Source organism: Suricata suricatta, chromosome 3 (assembly GCF_006229205.1).
Source record: "Suricata suricatta isolate VVHF042 chromosome 3, meerkat_22Aug2017_6uvM2_HiC, whole genome shotgun sequence".
NCBI classification, from domain to species: domain Eukaryota; kingdom Metazoa; phylum Chordata; class Mammalia; order Carnivora; family Herpestidae; genus Suricata; species Suricata suricatta.
In genome coordinates, this window is record NC_043702.1 from 105,830,205 (window position 1) to 105,850,476 (window position 20,272).

The 20,272-nt window shown below is 42.1% G+C and overlaps 1 protein-coding gene across 6 annotated transcripts in view; it reads right to left on the reverse strand.

The window, feature by feature from the left end:
• The window catches only part of WDR33 (WD repeat domain 33), a 99,241-nt gene extending 92,544 nt beyond the window's left edge, over nt 1–6,697 (reverse strand). For all 6 annotated transcript variants that reach the window (XM_029934779.1, XM_029934778.1, XM_029934780.1 and 3 more), the window contains exon 1: nt 6,551–6,697. The gene's annotated coding sequence lies outside the window, so the exon portion shown is untranslated. The remainder of the gene's footprint in view (nt 1–6,550) is intronic.
• Nucleotides 6,698–20,272: the final 13,575 nt, after the last annotated feature.

The following is a 20,272-nucleotide window of genomic DNA, read 5'->3' on the forward strand; positions in this document are numbered from 1 at the left end:
TGAATAAACATTTAAAAAAACATTTTTTCTCTCTCTCTCTCTGCCCCTTCATCACTCATGGTCTGTCTCTCTCTCTCTCTCTCTCTCTCTAAAATAAATAAGTGTTAAAAAAAATTTTTTTAAAACAGGGACGCCTGGATTGCTCAGTGAAGCATTCATCTTCAGCTGAGGTCATGATCTCATGTTTCGTGGGTTTGAGCCCCACGTCGGGCTCTGTGTTGACAGTTTGAAGTCTGGAGCCTATTTCCAATTCTGTGTGTCTCTCTCTGACCCTCCCTCACTCAGGCTCTGTCTCTCAAAAATAAATAAAAAAGTTTTTTTAATTTTTTAATGAAAATTAGACTACCATATGATCCAGCAATCCCACTTTTTTTAATGTTTTTTTATTTAGTTTTGATACAGAGAGAGACAGAGCATGAAAGGGGGAGGAGCAAAGAGAGAGGGAGACACAGAATCTGAAGCAGACTCCAGGTTGTGAGCTGTCAGCACAGAGCCCAACGTGGGGCTCGAACCCACAAACGTGAGATCATGACCTGAGCCAAAGTTGTAGGTTTCACTGACTGAGCCACCCAGGCGCCCCAGCAATCCCACTTCTAAGTATGTATCCATAAGAATTGAAAACAGGATCTTGAAGAGATACTTGGGACACTCATGCTCATAGCAGCACTATTCACAATAACCAAAAAGTGGATGATCCATAGATGAATGGATAAATATAATGTGATAAATATATACAATGGAATATTGTTCAGCTATAAAAAAAGGAAATCTTGTCCCATGCTACAACATGGATGAGCCCTGTGGACATTATGGTTAAGTGCAATTAGCCAGCTACAAAAGGAAACAATGCATGATTTCAACCATACAAGGTATCTAAAGTAGGCAAACTCCTAGAAACACACAGCAGAAGAGCCTCAGGTTGGAGGGGGAAGTGGGGAGTTGTTCCATGGGTAGAGTTTCCCAAGATGAAAAAAGTTCTCAGACTTGTGGTACAACAATGTGAATATACTTAACACTACTGAACTGTACACCTGAAAAATGGTTAAGACAGTAAATTTTTTTACTGCAATTAAAAAAAGGTCACAAGTTTTTACAGAAAGGAAAAATAGGAATACACACACATATACATTGCGTGAGAGAAAATGGTAGTGGAGAGCCTAGAGACAAAACCAAGAGTGAAATAATTCTTTCAATATAGTCTTAAATAGTAAACCATGTAAATATTTGATATATCAAAAAATTAAATCAATTGGCTCCCTATGTGGCTTAGTCGGTTAAGCATCCAACTTCGGCTCAGGTCATGGTCTCACAGTTCGTGAGTTCAAGCCCCACAACAGGCTGTCAGCACAGAGCCCGCTTCAGATCATCAGTCCCCCTCTCTCTCTGCTCCTCCCCTGCTCACTCTCCCTCTTTCAAAAATAAACATTGAAAAAAAAGAAAGAAAAAGAAAAGCAAGGGGGGCCCTGGGGGGCTCAGTCGGTTAACCATCCAACTTCAGCTCAAGTCATGATCTCACAGTTTGTGAGTTCCAGCCCCAAGTCAGGCTCTGTGCTGACAGGGGGAGCCTGGACACTGCTTCAGAGCCTGTGTCTCCCTCTCTCTCTGCCCCTCCCATGCTCAAGCTCTCTCACTCTTTCGAAAATAAAAACATCAAAACAAAAAAAACAATACAGGGGTGCCTGGCTGGCTCAGTCAGTGGAACATGAGACTCTTGATCTCAGGGTTGTAAGTCCGAGTTTCATATGGAGGGTAGAGATTACTCAAAAATAAAGTCTTTAAAAGGGTGCCTGGGTGGCTCAGTTGGTTAAACATCCACCTGTAACTCGGTCATGATCTCACAGTTTGTGAGTTCAAGCCCATCTGCACTGACAGTGCAGAGCCTGATTAAGATTCTCTCTCCCTCTCTCTCTGCCCCTCCCCTGCCCATTCCCTCTCTCCTTCCCTCTCTCTTTCAAAATAAATGGATAAATTTTTAAAATCTAAAAAAAAAATTTAAAAATAGTGAATGCCAAAGACTTGATTCTTATTGTCTCGAGTATAATAATGGTATCATGCTTTTAGCACTGCCTTAGGTGGAGTCTGGCATAAAAATGTTCACAGTGCAGAAAAATGAAACTGTTTGAAAAAGATGTATAGTGGGGCGGCTGGGGGGCTCAGTCAGTTGAGAGTCCGACTTCAGCTCAGGTCATGATCTCATGGTTCGTGAGTTCGAGTCCCACATCAGGTTCTGCACTGACAGTGCTGAGCCTCCTTGAGATTCTCTTCCTCTCTCTCTGCACTGCCTCCATGCACACACGTGCGCTCTCTCAATATTAATAAACTTAAAAAAAAAAAAGATGCATCCTGAGGTGGTTAGGGGACAAATAGCATGACATATGCAATTTAAATTCAATTGGTCATCAAGAGGGTACGTGGATAGCTAAAGCAAAATGCTTAAATGTTAGTAACAGGTAAATTTACATAGAAGGTAACTGGTGTTCATTCTTCCAACTTCTCTGAATGTTTGCAATTTCTCATAAAAAGAAAAAAGTTATCAGACTATTCCACATCCAAAAAAGGAGAAGCGGCTCTTTAAAAGTATCTTCCTAAGTGGGACAGTGAATGTAGCAGGTGCAGATAACAAACTCAGTCTCAACCAGTTCTGTATTTATCAGCCCACGGAAGGACTACTCAAAATGGGTAAGGCATAGTGCCACATTTTAAAGGATACAAAGTAACAGAAGGCAGTCACACAGACCCTAGGCTAACTGGAGAGAGGAATTATAAATAAATAAAAAGAGAGTGCCTGGGCAGCTTAGTGGGTTTAAGCATTACACTTCAGCTCAAGTCATGATCTTGCAGTTCATGGGTTCAAGCCCCGCATAGGGCTCTAGGCTGTCAGTTCAGAGCATGGAGCCTGCTTCAGATTCTGTGTCCCCCTAGCTCTATGCCCCTCCCCCACCCACACTCTGTGTGTGTCTCTCTCTCAAAAATAAGTAAACATTTTAAAAAATTTTAATAAACTAATTAAAAGTCACTGAAGACCTTACTAATGGGTTGAGATTTAGTTTGATTTTGAGGAATAGACAGGTTATGAATAGTCTGAGAGGAGGAAGACAGGCAAAGAGTTAAAGCAAAGGAGTATAAATAAACCAGATCTATTTGAAAATGAATCCCAGTAGAGTCATGAGAAAAGTCTTTGTAGAAAACTCACTCACTTCTATAAAACAATTTTTAGACTGCCAAGGTTTTATGAACACAAAAATGCAAGGCACCGAAGGATCTTCGAATAGCTCAAAGTAGTGAAGAAGATATACAATCAAAATACATTAAGCAGAAGACATACCAAAAGATGCTTCAGCAACACGGGGAAAGGAATAGTTTACCAGAGAACGAGACTGTTAAGTCTTTAACAAAGATATCTGAATTAATCTTTAAGAATTGAAAAGGGGAAAGGGAGGTAAACCAGGTGAAGGGGACTAAAGGTACAAACTTTCAGTTATAAAATAAGTAAGTTATGGGGATGTAATGTACAACATGGTGACTATATTTAATAATACTATATTGCATATAGAAGTTGCTAAGAGAGTAGATGCTAAAAGTTATAAGAAAAAATGTGTAACTATGTATGGTGACAGATGTTTATTAGACTTACTGCGGAGATAAACTGCGATATAAATACTAAATCATTGTGTTGCACACCTGAAACTAATATCATGTAACATGTCAATTATACCTACAAAAAAACCTACAAATTATGTAGCCAATTAAATTCAGGTAACAGGAAAAAAAATGCCAAAATTTACTGAATGCTTACTACATTATTGCTTTCTTTCACCTTTGAGATAATTATAATAATTAACACTTTTATATGTAAGGAACCTGAAGTTCAGAGTTTCATTAACTGACCCAGTATAAAAAAGCTAGTTACTGATGAGCCTGTTCAAACCTACGTCTGTCTGATGCTGAAAGCCATGCCCTTTGCAATACTACCCAACTCTGAGAATTTACAAGCGCTCAAATTATGAATATAAGGTACAATACAAACATTATGAAGTCAGACACTTCACAAGAAAATACTACATAAAATTAAGGACCAGAAATGGATGAGAGTAATGTGGGGAATATTCTCCAGCATACTTAAGAGCTTCCGTGTCTACGACTAATGTAAATCTTTTGCAATGGGAACACAAATGTTACCAGCCACAGAGTATGTTCAAAAAGGAAAGTTTTTAAACTATGTCACTGTCAAAGACAAAATATAAAATATGTTGAAGCACTAAAACTATGGTCTGGAGACTTGTCACAATACATTACACAGCAAACAGAGAAACTTTCACCATTCCACAATAAATAAATTAATTAACAGATATAACCTCTCTTACAAGCAAAAGTTTCAACACAAAATCCTGGAATGTTCTGGAATCTTAAAAAAACAAATCTGCAATGCTTAAGCAAGTTGTAAGTATTTAATTAAATATTCTTTGATAATAAAGATTTCTAATCTGCAGACTACAAATACTACTACTTTATCTAAAAACAGTACTAAAACCCCTAATTTTCTGCTAAACAACCTCAAAAGGATTGCATATATATTCTTAAGTGAGACTTTCACTAATATTTCTGTCAATATATTTGTTGTAGTTTGGGGATTTTTTTATTTTAATTTTTTAATAAAAAGCTCAACACTGGATTTGAACTCATGACCCCAAGATCAAGAGTCAGATGCTTAACCGACACACAGATACCCAGATTTGTTGTAGTTTTAAAGCTTTGCTATAACCTTACTTTCTTATTCTGAAATATGAAACAGTTTGAAATTTGGCAATAACTTGTCTTTCCCAAAGTATTGTGAAGTATGGACTTATTACCTAGCAAAGAGAACTATGAAAAAGCACCTTAAGTGTTTAGCAAAAGTATAATTAAAGGCTATATCAAGATAAAATTGAGGGGCGCCTGGGTGGCTCAGTTGGTTGAGCGTCCTGCTTCAGCTCAGGTCATGATCTCGCGGTTCGTGGGTTCCAGCCCCGTGACAGGCTCTGTGCTGACAGCTAGCTCAGAGCCTGGAGCCTGTCTTCAAATTCTGTGTCTCCCTCTCTCTCTGACCCTCCCCTGCTCATGCTGTCTGTCTGTCTGTCTCTCTCTCTCTCTCAAAAATAAATAAAACATTAAAAAAAAGATAAAATTGTGATGGCAAAATCTGACCTTTTAGTATTTTTCACCAAAGTATACAAGTTAAGCCATCAACATCATAGATAAGGATTTATTTGTAACTAAATCACTGTGATGTAAGGCCAACTTTATATCAATATTCTTACCACGAGATAAAAAGATAAAAATTTTCCGTAAAGTTCAATGAAACAGAATAACTGCAAGCCTCCGGGGGAAAAAAAGAATCGATCCAGTATTTTATGTTCCAGGCAAGGAGACCAATTAAAAAGAGCAAAAGTATTTTATAGCGATTAAAGACGGGTGTCAAATGCAATTAAAATTAAGGGGAGAAAATGCCACTGTGGGAACAATTACCATGTTTCCCTTTAACAGTCTCTAAAAGTTTTGTTTTAAATAGATCTACCTACCACTGCATCACATTCACAGGCAAAAAATACTGCGTGCACTCTATCTCCAGAGTGTACTTTAAATTAAAAGTCAACTCAGAGCTCCCAAAAGGTATTCCTTCTAACACCGGCTTTTTCGTTCATACTCTAATGTCTTCCAAAGTTCCTGAACAATTAAGTTAATGTCATCTGTGCAGAAATTACTTAAAAACATTCTCGACACATTTTCTACAAATAACAAGTACTTTTCTGATCTGATTTAAACAGATCCAATTACGGAATTCCCTATAGCCCCACCTTCCTCTTTCCACGGAAGGACCACTAACCACAAGGATTACAAACGAGTATCAGGATTTCTTTTCTTTAAAAAAAAAAAAAAAAGCTAAGATCCTAAATACCTAGCTGTCAGGAAGCAACTTAAAACCAGAGATGTAAAGGGAGTTGCTGCAGGACATTTTTAGCTAGCATGCTCTAAAGCAAATAAAATAGGAATGTAACTATTCCAAAGGAGGAGGGGTTTTGCCTGTCAAGCTGTGGACTTACACCTGTTAACAAACACCAATTTCAACCCACGATAATATTGAGGCTAAACCTGACGCTGTTTCACAGGTTTCTCATTAACTTCCCGCGACCCTTTGAACCAAAAGCCACACTCCATTCAACTCTTAGCTCAGCCCCCTCCACTCCCGCCCCAAATTTACGTTTAACGCGCTTCCCTTCTCCAAACTTCACGTCTTATCCGTGGCCTACCCCAGCTACGTCTTCTCGTCGCCACTCAGGGGCCTTAGTCCCACCATGCCCTCCTTTTCTGGTCTGCCTCAAGCCTCTAGCCCCCTCCCGTCGAGGTCGAACCAGCCTCAAAGGGCCCTCCCAATGACGATGCCCCCAGCTCTCCCACCCGGCCCCCAGGCGCCCCACTAGGCCCCCAAAGCACGCAACGGCCGAGCTTGAAAATGGCGGAAAGTGCCGCCGCCTGCAGCAAGCGAGCAGTCCCGTGCCGCCGCCGCACTCACCCTCCGGCGCTGAACAAAGCTCCTAAAGAATGGTGACCGAAGAGTTCGACTCCGCCGTCGGGAATGTCTCTCCCGTCTAGCCTCTTCCCTCCTCCCCTCTCAATCCCTCTCCTCCAAAGGAGCAGCCGCCATCTTCCCCTACGAGCCACCGAGCGCACGCCCTGGCGTCATCACGCACCGCCGGACGTTTTACGTCACGCGCGCCTGGGGCGCCTAGCTCGGTGGCCTCCTTCTGCGCAGGTGCGTAGGTGAAGGGGGGACGCGGCCGAGGGCCCTTACGGCTTGACTGACTGCTTCTTTTGTTCCCGCTGAGAGAAAGTCAGCGCGGCCTCCGGAGTAGGGTTGAGGCCAGCGTGTTTCTCGGTGCTGACTCTCTTCGCACTCTGAGCTCAACGTAATGCCCTCAAGAACACCCAGTTTTTCAGGATTTGAATAAGAAATTTGTTGGGGGGCGGGCGTGGCAGTTACAGTGTGTGGCCCAGAGTGAATGAAACTGGGCAAGGCACTTGGCCTTGCTATGTCTGTTTATCCGTGACCTCAGCGCTCTTGCCTGATAGTATTTTGAGCATTTTAATGAAAGCATTTAGCTTAGTCAAGCCTGCAGCTGGAGTTTCTATCACCCAATGCAAGTCCTTTTCTCAGAGCCAGATCAAGTTATAAAAGCTGAACCATGTGGTACAACTACTTTGGAAAACATTTAAGTGTCTATTGCCGCTAAGTTTATACTCACCCTGCGACCCAACCATTCTACTCCAATTGGAATGAGTGCATACATCTTTAGAGGCTTGTACAGAAGTGTTCATAGCAGCTTTGACCAGAATAATCAATCACTGGTAACCCAAATAAATGTCCATCAGTACTTCTGCATGTGGTGAACTGTAGACTAAGTACTGATAAACACAACTTTTATGAATGTCGCAGATGCTGGTAAGTCAGGGGCAAAAGAGGACAGGGGTGATTCCATTTATATGAGGTTCGTGATACGAACAAACAAATTGTCTTCTAACTTTTGGGAAATAATATGACAGTGAATCAAGAATTTTTTTTTAATATTGGGGCAGCTGACTGGCACAGTGCCCTGCATTTGCTCTAACTTCCAAGCACAGAATAAAACAGATCTCAAAGAGTTCCTTGCAGTACAAGAGACATACAATTCAAGTTCTGTGTTGTTAAATGTAGGATAGAATACCAGGAACCCTGAAGGACAGTCAAGTCAGGATGGAAGGCAGGATGCTCAGAAGCTGGAGTTGGAGAAAGTGGCCTTCAAGCATCCACCCTTAAGTAGAATTCTAAAGGTAGAAAAGAAAAATGATAAGTATGTAGTCCATTCCTAGATATTATAGCTACAAGAGGTAGGGAAGGCACTCAAACATATTAAAGTAACCTGATCCTCGAAAACTCTTAAGATGTGCTGCATTAGAGGATCAATCTAATCATAAGTAAAAGCTATTCGTACCTCTAATCTTGAGAGTCATGCCAGGAATATTGTTTTGTGGGTTTTTTTAATTTTTTTTAATGTTTTATTAATTTTTGATACAGAGAGAGACAGAGCATGAGACGGGGAGGGTCAGAGAGAGAAGGAGACACAGAACTGGAAGCAGGCTCCAGGCTCTGAGCTAGCTGTCAGCACAGAGCCTGACGCGGGGCTCGAACCCACGAACGTGAGATCTGACCTGAGCTGACGTTGGAGGCTTAACCGACTGAGCCACCCCAATAAAAGATATTTTTAAAAATTTTTTTTAAATATTCTTTTGTGGGGGTGCCTGGTTGGCTCAGTTGGTTAAGTGTCCAACGTTGGCTCAGGTCATGATCTCGTGGTTTGAGTTCAAAACCCACATTGGGCTCTGTGCTGACAGCTCAGAGCCTGGAGTCTGCTTCAAAATCTGTCTCTCCCTCTCTCTCTCTCTGCCTTTCCCCCACTTTCTTTTTCTCTCTCTCTTTCTCTCAAAAAATAAATTAAAAAAATAAAAAATATATTATTTTGTGGTTTGTTGCTCTCTCCTCTTTTTTCCTACTTCCCATATGTTCAATCTGTTTGTTTCTGGTATTAGGAATTTTAAACTGAATTTGTGCAACGCATATGGTTTCCTAATATCATTTTCTTAAATATAAATATATATTTTAAATGTGTTTATTTAAGTAACTACATACACACCCCCAATGTGGGGCTCAAACTCAAAACATCAAGAGTTGCATGCTCTTCCAGCTGAGCCAGGAAGGTGCCTCTACTTTTAATCTTCTGCTAATACAAATAATGCCAAAATTACGATCACTGTATGTTCTCTTTTCTTTTTAAGTGTGCTTGTTTGTTTGTTTGGTTGGTTGGTTGTATTTATTTATTTATCTTTGAAAGAAAGAGAGAGGGAGAGAAAATCCCAAGCAGGCTTCAAGCTGACAGCACAGAGGCTCAAACCCATGAAATGCAAGATCATGACCTGAACTGAAACCAAGAGTTGGACACTTAACTGACTGAGCCACCCAGGTACCCCTATTTATTTACTTACTTCTTTATTTAATATCTACACCCAACTGAAGTATCTGAATTAAAGACCAAAGAAGGCAATACATATGGTTTCTTTAAATAAACAGTTCTGATGCTTTGAGAAATCAAATATTCATTTTAGAATATTGCATACACAACTACAGATTTGGCCTACAAACATGCCAGGGGTGAAGAAGACTGGACCTCATGTCAATGGGCCTGGATAAGAATGTTGATTCTACCACTTCGTGAAATGATGTTTGTCTCTATTGCCTTCACTGCAGTGTATTAAAGAAAAGAGGGAGAGAGAGAGAGAGAGAGACATCAGGCCAAAAATGGAGTCAGTTGTGCTAAGTGTAAGATTTAATGGATGGAGGCAGAGATGAGAGGAAAGAAAGAGACCAAGTTATGGAGCCAAGAAAGTCTTTATTGGGATCTGCAATTCCCAGGCGAGGTTCCGTGACTCCGAGAGTGGAGAGTCAGGGAAGTCGCACCTGGTACAGGAGGGGCGAGGTATTTTATGGGTGAAAGACTTCCGGTCTGGTCCTGGGAGGGCAGACCACCAAATAAGGGCACTTTAGGGACGTGGTGGGATGGGATAGGTTGCCTCCTCTGTCAGGGTGGTGGGAAGCTGGGGCTCCATGATTGGCTCTTTTCAAACTGGCGCCGAACATTCCAGCTCTGCAGGTGAGGGGTGGGGGTCGTCGGTGCATGGTGTTTTTCCAACCCACAGCAAAATGGCCGCTCAGTCACCATGCCAAGGTGACTCCCAAGGTGACTCTTACACTAAGCTCCACATTAGCAAACCAAGACTTACTGTCTAAACCAATTGCAATTTCAGCTTCACCCAAGAATGTGATCTTTAACCTATTGGACCCTATTTCCCAAAGCAAGTCACCGAGAATCCACGAACACTGATGGAACTGGGTTATTAGATGTTTATTTTAGTTCGGTGGATCGGCCCTTCCCAAGTATGTGTAATTCCTCAAAAGAGCACCCCACCTAGCAAAAGCTCAGGGTTTATATAAGCCAGAGTAACCAATCACCATCTTACACAATTTGGTGGTAGCTAATTATGATGTAAGATACCTCAGAGCAGTGACTAGATGACTTTCACCTGTTGACTTTGCCTTTTCCAGGGATTGTTTTTAACAGAATCTTAAGAAACAGGTTTATCGAGTTACATTCCTAGGATTACCAGAATGGAAGTGGGCAAGTGAAAACAATGGTTGGTAATTTAGGGTCTAACCAATCAGTGAGAACTACTTGATCATCACTGGTGAGGTCATCTGAAACAATCCACTCTTTCTTAGAAACTACCTTTTTTCTATCCCCTTTTGCTTATAGAAGAGTTCTGTTTTGGCATTTATTTACTTTTTTAAACTCTTTAATGTTTACTTTTTAAGAGGGAGAGGGACAGAGAGCATGAGCAGGGAAGGAGAAGGGCAGAGAGCAGAGACACAGAATCCGAAACAGGCTGTGGGCTCTGAGCTGTCAGCACAGAGGCTGACGCAGGGTGCAGGACTCGAACCTGTAAGGACGCAGGTCTGAACCAAACTGACTCTATGACACGTTTCAAGTTTCCCTCTGACCTTGAAGGCCTAAGGGTCAGATTCTCAGAATCATTAGACAATAGAAGGGCACACGTTGCCCAAGGCAGGAGGGACCACCCTTGTAACACTCAATCAGGACAGGCCAGCTAACACCTTTAACATCCTAAGGGCAGGCCTAGAAGGCTAGTCACACCCTACATGAGGGTCCTGGGCCCACTCTGTAATTGGTCAATACTCTAAATGTTGTGATTGGCTCCCACCAAAAGTAACAATGTATGGTTAAAGTTACTGCCCATATTGATAGGTGACAGTGATTGGGCCACTATACCTGTGTCACAATTTCCTGTAACTCCCCCTTCCCCGAACCCATAAAGGCCCTACCCTCCCCCCTTTGTTAGGGGCTCTCAGTATGGATTCACTGCACTGGGTGAAGTCTGTGAGCCCGAATTTAGGTCCTGCGAGCCTAAGCCTGTAATAATAAAGCCCTTTGCTTTTGCATGGGTGGCTCAGTCTCCCCGGTGGTCTCTGGTTTTGGGGGATGATATAGAAAACTTGCGCATAACAAACTCACGAACTGTTTAGATCATGACCTGAGTCAGACGCTTTACCGACTGAGCCACCCACGCGCCCCAGAAGAGTTCCGTTTTGTATAGCTCTGTTTGTACAGCTCCTCAGACCTCCATTGTATTTGCTAGATGGAATGCTGCCTGATGCATCAATCATGAATAAAGCCAATTTTATCTTTATTATTTAAGTGTATTTATTTTACTGTGAAAAAGAAAGCGTGCACACATATGTGCACATGGGTGGGACAGAGAGACGGGGAGAGAGAGAATCCCAAGCAGACTCCATGATATTACCACAAATCATAACCTGAGCTGAAATCCAGACTTGGTTCCTTAACTGACCGAGCAACCCGGTGCACTGTCAATTTGATCTTTAAATTTACTACATTGAGGGGTGCCTGGGTGGCTCGGTTAAGTATCCAACTTTGGCTCTGTAAGACACTATCCCCTCCGGGCAAACCCGACCCTAAAATACCAACCATTGTTTCATTCTCCCACTCCCATTCTGGTAAATAATTAAAGATTGAGCAACTGGGCTCTGGAAAGACCCTAAGAATGTAACTGAATAATGAACATTGTGACCTAAAGTTTAACTTGTTTTTCAAGATTCTGTTAAGTAATCCCACCCTTTTAATAAGACCTGTCCAAGGAAAGTCCAAGGTGAAGTTAAAGTCACCTAGCCCCTAGACACCTAGACATCTTAGGTGTCTAACTATGATTGGTCATTTTATGTTTGTTTTTTGAGAGACAGAGAGACAGCATGAGCAGGGGAGGGTCAGAGAGAGAGAGAGAGACAGAATCCGAAGCAGTCTCCAGGCTCTGAGCTAGCAGTCGGCACAGAGCACAACACGGGGCTCGAACCGTGCGATCATGACCTGAGCCAAAGCAAGACGCTTAACCGACTGAGCCACCCAAGGGCTTCCATGATTGGTTGTTTTAAAGGACAAAGAACCTTAAAATAATAGGTTCTCGCCAAAACTAACGTCTGTGTATTACAACATAATTGGCTATAATGAAATGCTGTAGTTGTAATTGGTTAACTAAATGATGACTTATTTTGCCTCACCAAAACCCTTAAAAACCCTGAGCTCCTGCTGAGCGGGGCACTCTTCTGAGGACTTCCAGCTACTCGGGAGGGGCCGTTCCATTCGGCTGAACTAAAATAAACCCATTAACCAACTCGTTTGTTTTCGTGGATTCTATTCTCGGTGACTCCCATTGGGAAAAAAAGGTCTAATATTTTAGAGGCCTAGCCCCAGCGAGATCCCAAGAGGAGAATTCCACTCAGGGCCCTAACACAGGGCTGCAGTTTTGGAGATTGATTTGAGCTCATTTTTCCCCCATCACCTCAGGAGGTAAGATTTGTGCTGGTCCTGACCAGTCTGTAGGTTGGGTCAGAGGTGGCTGACGAGCCAGGAACATCGCCAACAGTACCAGCCAAGACGTTGATCTGGGAGGGTCTTCTGACCGTCTGGGCCTTCAGGCCAAGTTAGGTCTTTGGACGGACCAGTTGGGTTGGGCCTGATCACCCCAACCATTTGTTTTATGTACTTTCAATGTTCTAAGTGTTGTCTTTGTCTGATTGTCTTGTCATCGTCTGCGTTCTTGTGCTTTGTTCACTTTTATTTTGGGTCAAATGGTTCAGAGTCAAAAGCCTATATGCCTTCAGAATGTTTTTTCTCTAACTTTAAAGCCATCTATGTGCCTGAGAGGGCAGATGAATATGGGATTAAGTTTTCTAGGAGCAGGTTTCGGACCCTCTGAATTGGAATGGCCCACTTTTCAGAACTGGATGGCCATCCTAAGGTACTTTTGATCCCTCGATCTGTCCAGCTGTCTGGTAAGTAGTAACCAGAAAGCCAGAGCATTAAAACCAGTTCCCTTACATCACTTATATTTGGATGCAGGCCTGTAAACAGCCACCTGCATGACTGCATCATTGTTCTCTTAAAACTAATTGCAGGGTTTTAATAACAGTAAAGTGCACTTCCATAGATATCTAGGTTTTAGGAGCTGGGGAGACATTCTTGTCTTTCCTGCTACCCTAAAAATGGCACCAGTAATCTGTGAAAGTCACCTGTCTAAACCTCTGGAGGTAAGCCAGCTTATCATCTGAATGTTAAAATGCACATGTGCTTTTGTCTGGGTATTAATTGGAAGGCTGGACAACACCACTCCCCACCCCAGGGCCACACTGACACATCGGTCAGGCCCTTCAGTAAACCTGCAAACTTGTTTTGTGGCCACTTCTGTACCTGTTTTGTCCTGTTGCCATTGTAGTTATTTTTGGTCTTATCTGTGGTAATCCTATGGGAGGGAATGTAATAACCTCTGGTGTGTACATGAGTGTGAATGTGCGACTTGGTCTGGCTTGCCTGCCAAGTTCAATTCTGTGGCTCAATGGGTGGGCACCTTTAAGGTCCCAAAAAGCTTACGGAGTCTGAGTGGGCCCATCTGTGATTCCGTGGTGAAAGGCATACAGTTTATGGTGGCATTGGAATAGTTTCCGATCGCAAGTCATAAAGCTACAGCTAAGCATCACCTAAGTTCCTTCAGGACATGGCCAGATGGGCATCTGACTGGTCTCCTCGTTAGAGGGGGCACCCCTACCCCTTTGTCTTTGAGACATTGCCTCACGGGAACATTATTGAGTTGGGAGAGAAGGAGACCTTATTGGTCTGGCTGAGATAAAATCAGACTAAAGGGGACGCTGCCTAGTAGATGTGAGGGCTTCTCCCTCATTTATTCTCCAGGTTAACGGCTATAATTGGAGCCAACTGTAGTTAGTCTACCTCAGGACAGAGACTTTCAGGGAATATTCCCACACAGCTGCTGAAACTGATTTTGCTTCAGGGAAGGTTCCCTGTCTTCTCCAGACTGACATGGACTGCCTAGTTCTACTGGTTAAAACAAAACAAAAGAAACCTGAAGTCTGCTTCTCTGAGCTGAAAAAAAGAATTAAACTGGAAATTCTTTCTCTGCCTCCTGGCACATCTCCTCTTTTGCCCTCCTGTCCCCTCACTCCTTTTCAGCACCACCTGGAGGAGGAAGGGCCAGTCTGCATAACTGACTCCTCCCAGCCACAGGCAACTCAGTTCCTCCCCCTGCCCTAGGTGTTATAGCATAGACCACAGAAGTCAGATTTCCCCAACAACTTTTCAGGTCAAATTAACTATGGGGAACAAAGTGTCTTAGGTGGACTCAAGTAAAACTTATTGTGTTTAAATTAATTTAACTTTGTTGGTTTGAGATAAAAACAAACAAACTTGTATTCTACCTGGATTTGCTAAAAGTCAAATAAGTTCCTGTTATCTCTGTTCGAATTTGTTAACAAAGAATGACTTTGTGATGGTGAATTTGGTCTGTCTCAGTTTTCATGGGTAATTGTTAAGATAGTTTTAGAAGTTTTTGCTCACGTGACAAGTTGAGATTGAATTCATTGGCTCTCTAACGAGATTAAGAAGCTAAAGCTTCTAGGGGCGCCTGGGTGGCTCAATTGGTTAAGCCTCCGACTTCGGCTCAGGTCAGATCTCACGTTCATGGGTTCAAGCCCCACATCAGGCTCTGTGCTGACAGCTAGCTTAGAGCCTGGAGCCTGCTTCTGGTTCTGTGTCTCCTTATCTCTCTGCCCCTCCCCCTCTCATGCTCTGTCTCTCTCTGTATCAAAAATAAATAAAACATTAAAAAAATTTAAAAAAGCTAAAGCTTCTTAATAGATGTGAGTTGTGCTTTTGACTTTTAAGAAAACTAAGGATACTTAAAACTGTTAAAACCTGCTTTGTACTTAATTGGTTCATAAATTTGCCATCTAAGAAAAAAATCTGGTGTAAACACCTTTCAGTTAGTTACTAAGTCCTCAATTGGAGACTGAGGTTTCCTAAGAGTTAAAATTCTGCTCAGTGTACTTAAGGCTGTTGAAAATAAGAAAGGCAACCCTATATGCAGGAAAATGGGGGGAGTGTAAGAAAGATACAGGGAATGAAAATACATTTTTGTTTAGGGTAAAAGTAATTTTGTCCTAAATGAGACTGGTTGTTTGGAAAGAAATGGCACTGGGACAAAGTTTAAAGGCAAAGGAAAGGTGTAGAAGGTTCGTGAAGGGAGATCATTGAAAAGGAATTTTATGTGTGCTCAGGATAGCCTAAGGTTGAGACTGATAGGTTGGGTGGGCTGGGGGAAAGGAACACCAAGATGGCTGACAGACCTCATCCCAGGACTTTCCTGCCAAACAATACCAAGATGGCCAATAGACCACCGTTTTGGAACTTTCTGCCCACTGCCAGCTCCCCAGAAACACGTCATTTGCCCTAGCCTGATCTCTTCACCTTATAAGGGGGTTCTCCACCCCGGGACACACATCAGAAACTACTGCCCTATATAAGGTCCAGCCCTTTGTTCTCCCATGTGACTTTCCTGGCCCATCCTGTCTAGACCAGGGAACCTCGCCCCAGAGTGCTCCCAATAAAAGCCTTTTACATTTATTTCTGCATCATCTCTGCGACTTTCCTGGCTCATTCCCTCTGAGCCACGGAACCTTGCCTGAGAGCCCTTTAATAAAGGGTGCTCTCATCTCTTTTCCCGGTGTCTCTGTTCTGTGACTTTCTCACCCCGCTGATTTAACCTAACAGTGATGAATGGAATTTTAAAAGTACACTGGTATAAGGCTGAAACTACTTTTCTCTCTGATCAAAAGACAAAGTTTTCTTGGATTGTTAATCTGCTCTTGATAAAACTATGTAAATGGAGGTTTCCTCTTCTGTCTACCAAGAAGGCCAAAGCTTTAGGTTTCATCTTTGTCAGGTCTTTGCTTAGTTAAAACTTCTCGATGTTGAAGGAGCTAGGTTTTGCTAACAACTATATAATGCTATGCATTTGCCTTTGGGATCTTTTATTGCCACTTTGGTTTAATAAATCGAGTTTTGGGATTTGTAATAACCTGTAATTCTATTTAGGAAGTGTTTCATAACTTTCTAAGGTTTTAGCAAACCTTCCAGAATGTATATGATAAAAGGAGTTTTGACCAATTAGGCCCTTTTATTCAGGATGCCACGGTACTTGGACAAGCACTGTTGTTTAATGATAAACCCTAGATTGTATTGCATGGGTAAATGCTGCAACTGCTCAAATAAATATACGCAATTCCTAATGTCTTAATGTTTTGGCATAAGGTCATTACTTAATACTCTGATGACTCAAAGTGTTAAGTGTTGCTGAATTTCTTTGTCTATTGCACCATAATGAACTCTCATCAACTCTTTAACAATGTCCATTTCTAAGATTTTGTCACAAAACATGTTTCTTCTTTATGGACAGTTGTAAAGAGAACTTTTGGGACAAACACAGGTATTTGACATCTTTAGGATTAATACTAAAATGGGTAAAATTTCCAGAGCTAAAAACTGCATTCAAACTGAACAAGAATTAGGAACATGGGACTAAATGAGCTGAGGAAGATTATAGTTTTGTGACACTTGTTGGAAATATTGCTGGTTCTCTAATGTCTGCTTATCCAGATTAAGAAAACTTTCTCTGAAGATATCTCTGATATACAGAGATGTCATAAAGTATTTGTTTGTAAACTGAGACATTTATCTTTTCTACTTAAACCCTCTAAAATTAAAAAACTCCCAATGAGTATTCTTTCTTTCATGGCAATTACAATTATTTGCATAAGTTCAATAAGAATCTGTTCATTTTGTAGCAGGACACCATTGGAAATGCAGGTTATTTGACCAAGGCTTTGATTGGAATGCCATATTTAAGAGTCATGCACAGACTCGGATATGACCAGACAGCTTTAAAAAACTAAGGTTGACTTTATGGAACATGGAGCCATAAAGCCTCGTGGAAATGCTGGCTGGATACCTTGCTCACAGAGTTCCCAGCAGCCTCCCCAGGTGAGTAAAGAAGGCCACTTCCTGGCAGGTGCAGGAACCTCAGCATATCTTGGGGACCTTGGGAAGAGGAGTTTGCCCAATTCAACAGGTATTGCAGGCCTGTCTGATGGAAAGTGCTTGGATTGGCTTCTGGCCCAGAGAGGCTACTAAAAGTTCAACCTGGAGATTCCTTATAAAAGGACCCAGCAAAGCAAGCTTTAAAAAATCCTCATGAACAATCCTTATTCTTGCTGAGCTTACATAAACAATTAGGCCTGCATTGTTAAGACTGGACTCATTCCACAAATGCATTAGTATCGAATAGGCTATCTCTGGATATGGGGTTTTTTTAGAGAGAAAAGCTATGTTTCAACAACACACCGCTACAAATATTAAATTCTAGTTCTGATTGTCTTTGAATGTTTGTCTTTTGCCTAAATTAGACTGCTTAAGGTAACCTCCAAAAAAATTTGTTACAGGGGCGCCCAGTGGCTCAGTTGGTTAAGCGTCTGGCTTCACCTCAGGTCATGATCTCACGGTTCCTGGGTTCAAGCCCTGCATCCGGCTCTGTGCTGACAGCTAGCTCAGAGCCTGGAGCCTGCTTCAGATTCTGTATCTCTCTCTCTCTTTGACCCTCCCCTGCTCATGCTGTCTCTCTCTGTCTCTCAAAAATAAATAAAAAACAGGAAAAAAATTTTTTTTAAATTTGTTAACAGTATTTCATGTATACACAATCTTTGGTGCTTGTTATTCTGTGAGGATGATATTTAAAGAATGGAGGTCTCCCCTTTCAAAGACTTAGAGGTTGATTCAAGATATATACCTAAACAAATAATTCAGCCATTATTAAAGTTTCAGGCTTCACTCTGGAGTTAAGTAGGCCAACTGAGAAGAAACCTCAACCTGGTGAGGTGATCCAGATCCAGTCGACCAGCTTAAACTGACCCTCAGAAAGACTCTGGCTCCTGAGAGCTCCAGACCTGCCTCAGACACACCCTGGAAGCTGGCTGTTCTATGCACAGCAGAAGCTTGAGGAAACACCCCTAAGTCGCCCATAGGGCCCAATCCTGTAATTAATCCTCTCCTTGACCCTGGAAAACTGCCCCCCAGGCCTCTCGCCCAGCCATCAGCTTAGTCTACGGTATTACGTAGCCAATACATCCCACTAGCCCAAAAGCCAAAATAAGGTTACTCAAAGATTTGAATAACTAACAAACAGTAGTGGGGAATGTAAGACCCTATTCCCTCTGGTCAAATTGGACCCTAAAATACCAACCATTGTTTCACTCTCCCACTCCCATTCTGGTAAATAATTAAAGGTTGAGCAACCGGGCTCTTGAAAGACCCTAAGAATGTAACTCTATAACGAACACTGTGACCTAAAGTTTAACTTGTTTTTCAAAATTCTGTTAAGTAACCCCACCCTTTTAATAAGACCTGTCCGAGGCAAAGTCCAAGGTGAGGTTAAAGTCACCTAGCCCCTAGACATCTTAGGTGTCTAACTGTGATTGGTCATTTTAAAGGACAAAGAACTTTAATATGTTCTCACCAAAACTAACATCTGTGTATTACAAGGTAATTGGCTGAACTAAAATAAACCCATTAACCAACTCCTTTTGTGTTCGTGGATTCTACTCTCAGTGACTCCCATTGGGAAAAAAGTTCTAACAGCTCAGGTCATGATCTCATGGTCCTGGGTTTGAGCCCCTTGTCGGGCTCTTGGCTGTTAGTGCAAAGCCTTCAGATCCTGTCTCCCTCTTTCTTTGCCCCACCACTGCTGCTCATGGTGTCTCTCTCTCTCTCTCTCTCTCTCTCTCTCTCTCTCAAAAATCACAAAAGAACATTAAAAAAAAAATAAAATTTACTAAGTTGAATTTTTTCCCTCCACAAATGCTTGTTATAGAATTTTAAGAGAACTAAGGGCACCTGGCTGGCTCCTTCGGTTAAGCATCCAACTCTTGATTTTTACTCAGGTCATGATCTCACCATTCATGAGTTATAGTCCATTGGGCTCTGTACTGACAGGGCAGAGCCTGCTTGAGATTTCTCTTCCCTCTCTCTGCCCCTCCCCCAATTGCACACACACCTTCTCTCTCAAAATAAGAAATCATTTTGGGAGAACTAAATTCAGCAAACTGAGTTTCTATTCCAGGGTTTGTCCTTAACTTTGGGCACATGCAAATGGCTTCTACTAAAATTTCATCCCATTTGTGTTCTAAATACTTTTCTATCACTAGGAATCCCATTAATTAGAGACCCAGGTTCAAATCTTTCCTGTAGTTTACATTTTACCTCTGTTATTTACTGACTGCATAATGATTTTTTCTGAGTTTCACTTTCTTCCGTGGTAAATGGAATAACTTGGCTGGCTCCTTCTGTAAAGTAAATCACAAACCCGATCACATATCTCCAGTGCTCTGAAGAGGCTAAGAACAAGTTTCTTCATTTTTTAATTTATTTGTTTAGAGAGCAAACAGGAGCAGGGGAGAGAGGCAATGGGAGAGAAAGAATCTTAAGCAGGCACCATGCTCAGCACAGAGCCCAATGCTGGGCTCAATCCCACAACTCAGATCTTGATCTGCCTGAAATAGTCCCACATGGGGCACCTGGGTGGCTTAGTCGGTTAAGCATCCAACTTCGGCTCAGGTCATAATCTTGCGGTTCATGGGTTCGAGCCCCACGCTGGTTCTGTGCTGACAGCTTAGAGCCTGGAGTCTGCTTTGGATTCTATGTTTCCCTCCCTCCCTCTCTCTGCCCCTCCCCTGCTTGTGCTCTTTCTCTCTCTTTCTTTCTCTCTTTCTCTCAAAAATGAGTAGATACTAAAGAAAAATTCAAAGCCCAAAAGATGCAAAAAGACTTTTTTTTTAATAAACTTCTCCCATAACTTCTTGAAAGAATTTGGACAGAGGGCATGGTTCGGAGATAACTGCATAGTAAACTGGAAGGAAGCTGGCAGGACCTGGAGATCGAACTCCTCTGTGTCCCACTGTCTCTACAAAGCATGGCAAACATTTATTTACCAAATATTTGCTGTCCCCGTCTTCCCATAAATTGTCTTCCTTTCCTTTGAAATCCCAGACTCCTACCTCCTTCTTCTGAGCTCAGGATGGCATATAAGCCTCAATTACCTGACTATGGGTCTCATTTTTTTAAAAAGTAGGCTCTATGCCCAATGTGGCGCTTAAACTGAGGACCCCGAGATAAAGAGTTCCATGCTCTTTTGACTGAGCCAGCCAAGAGGCACC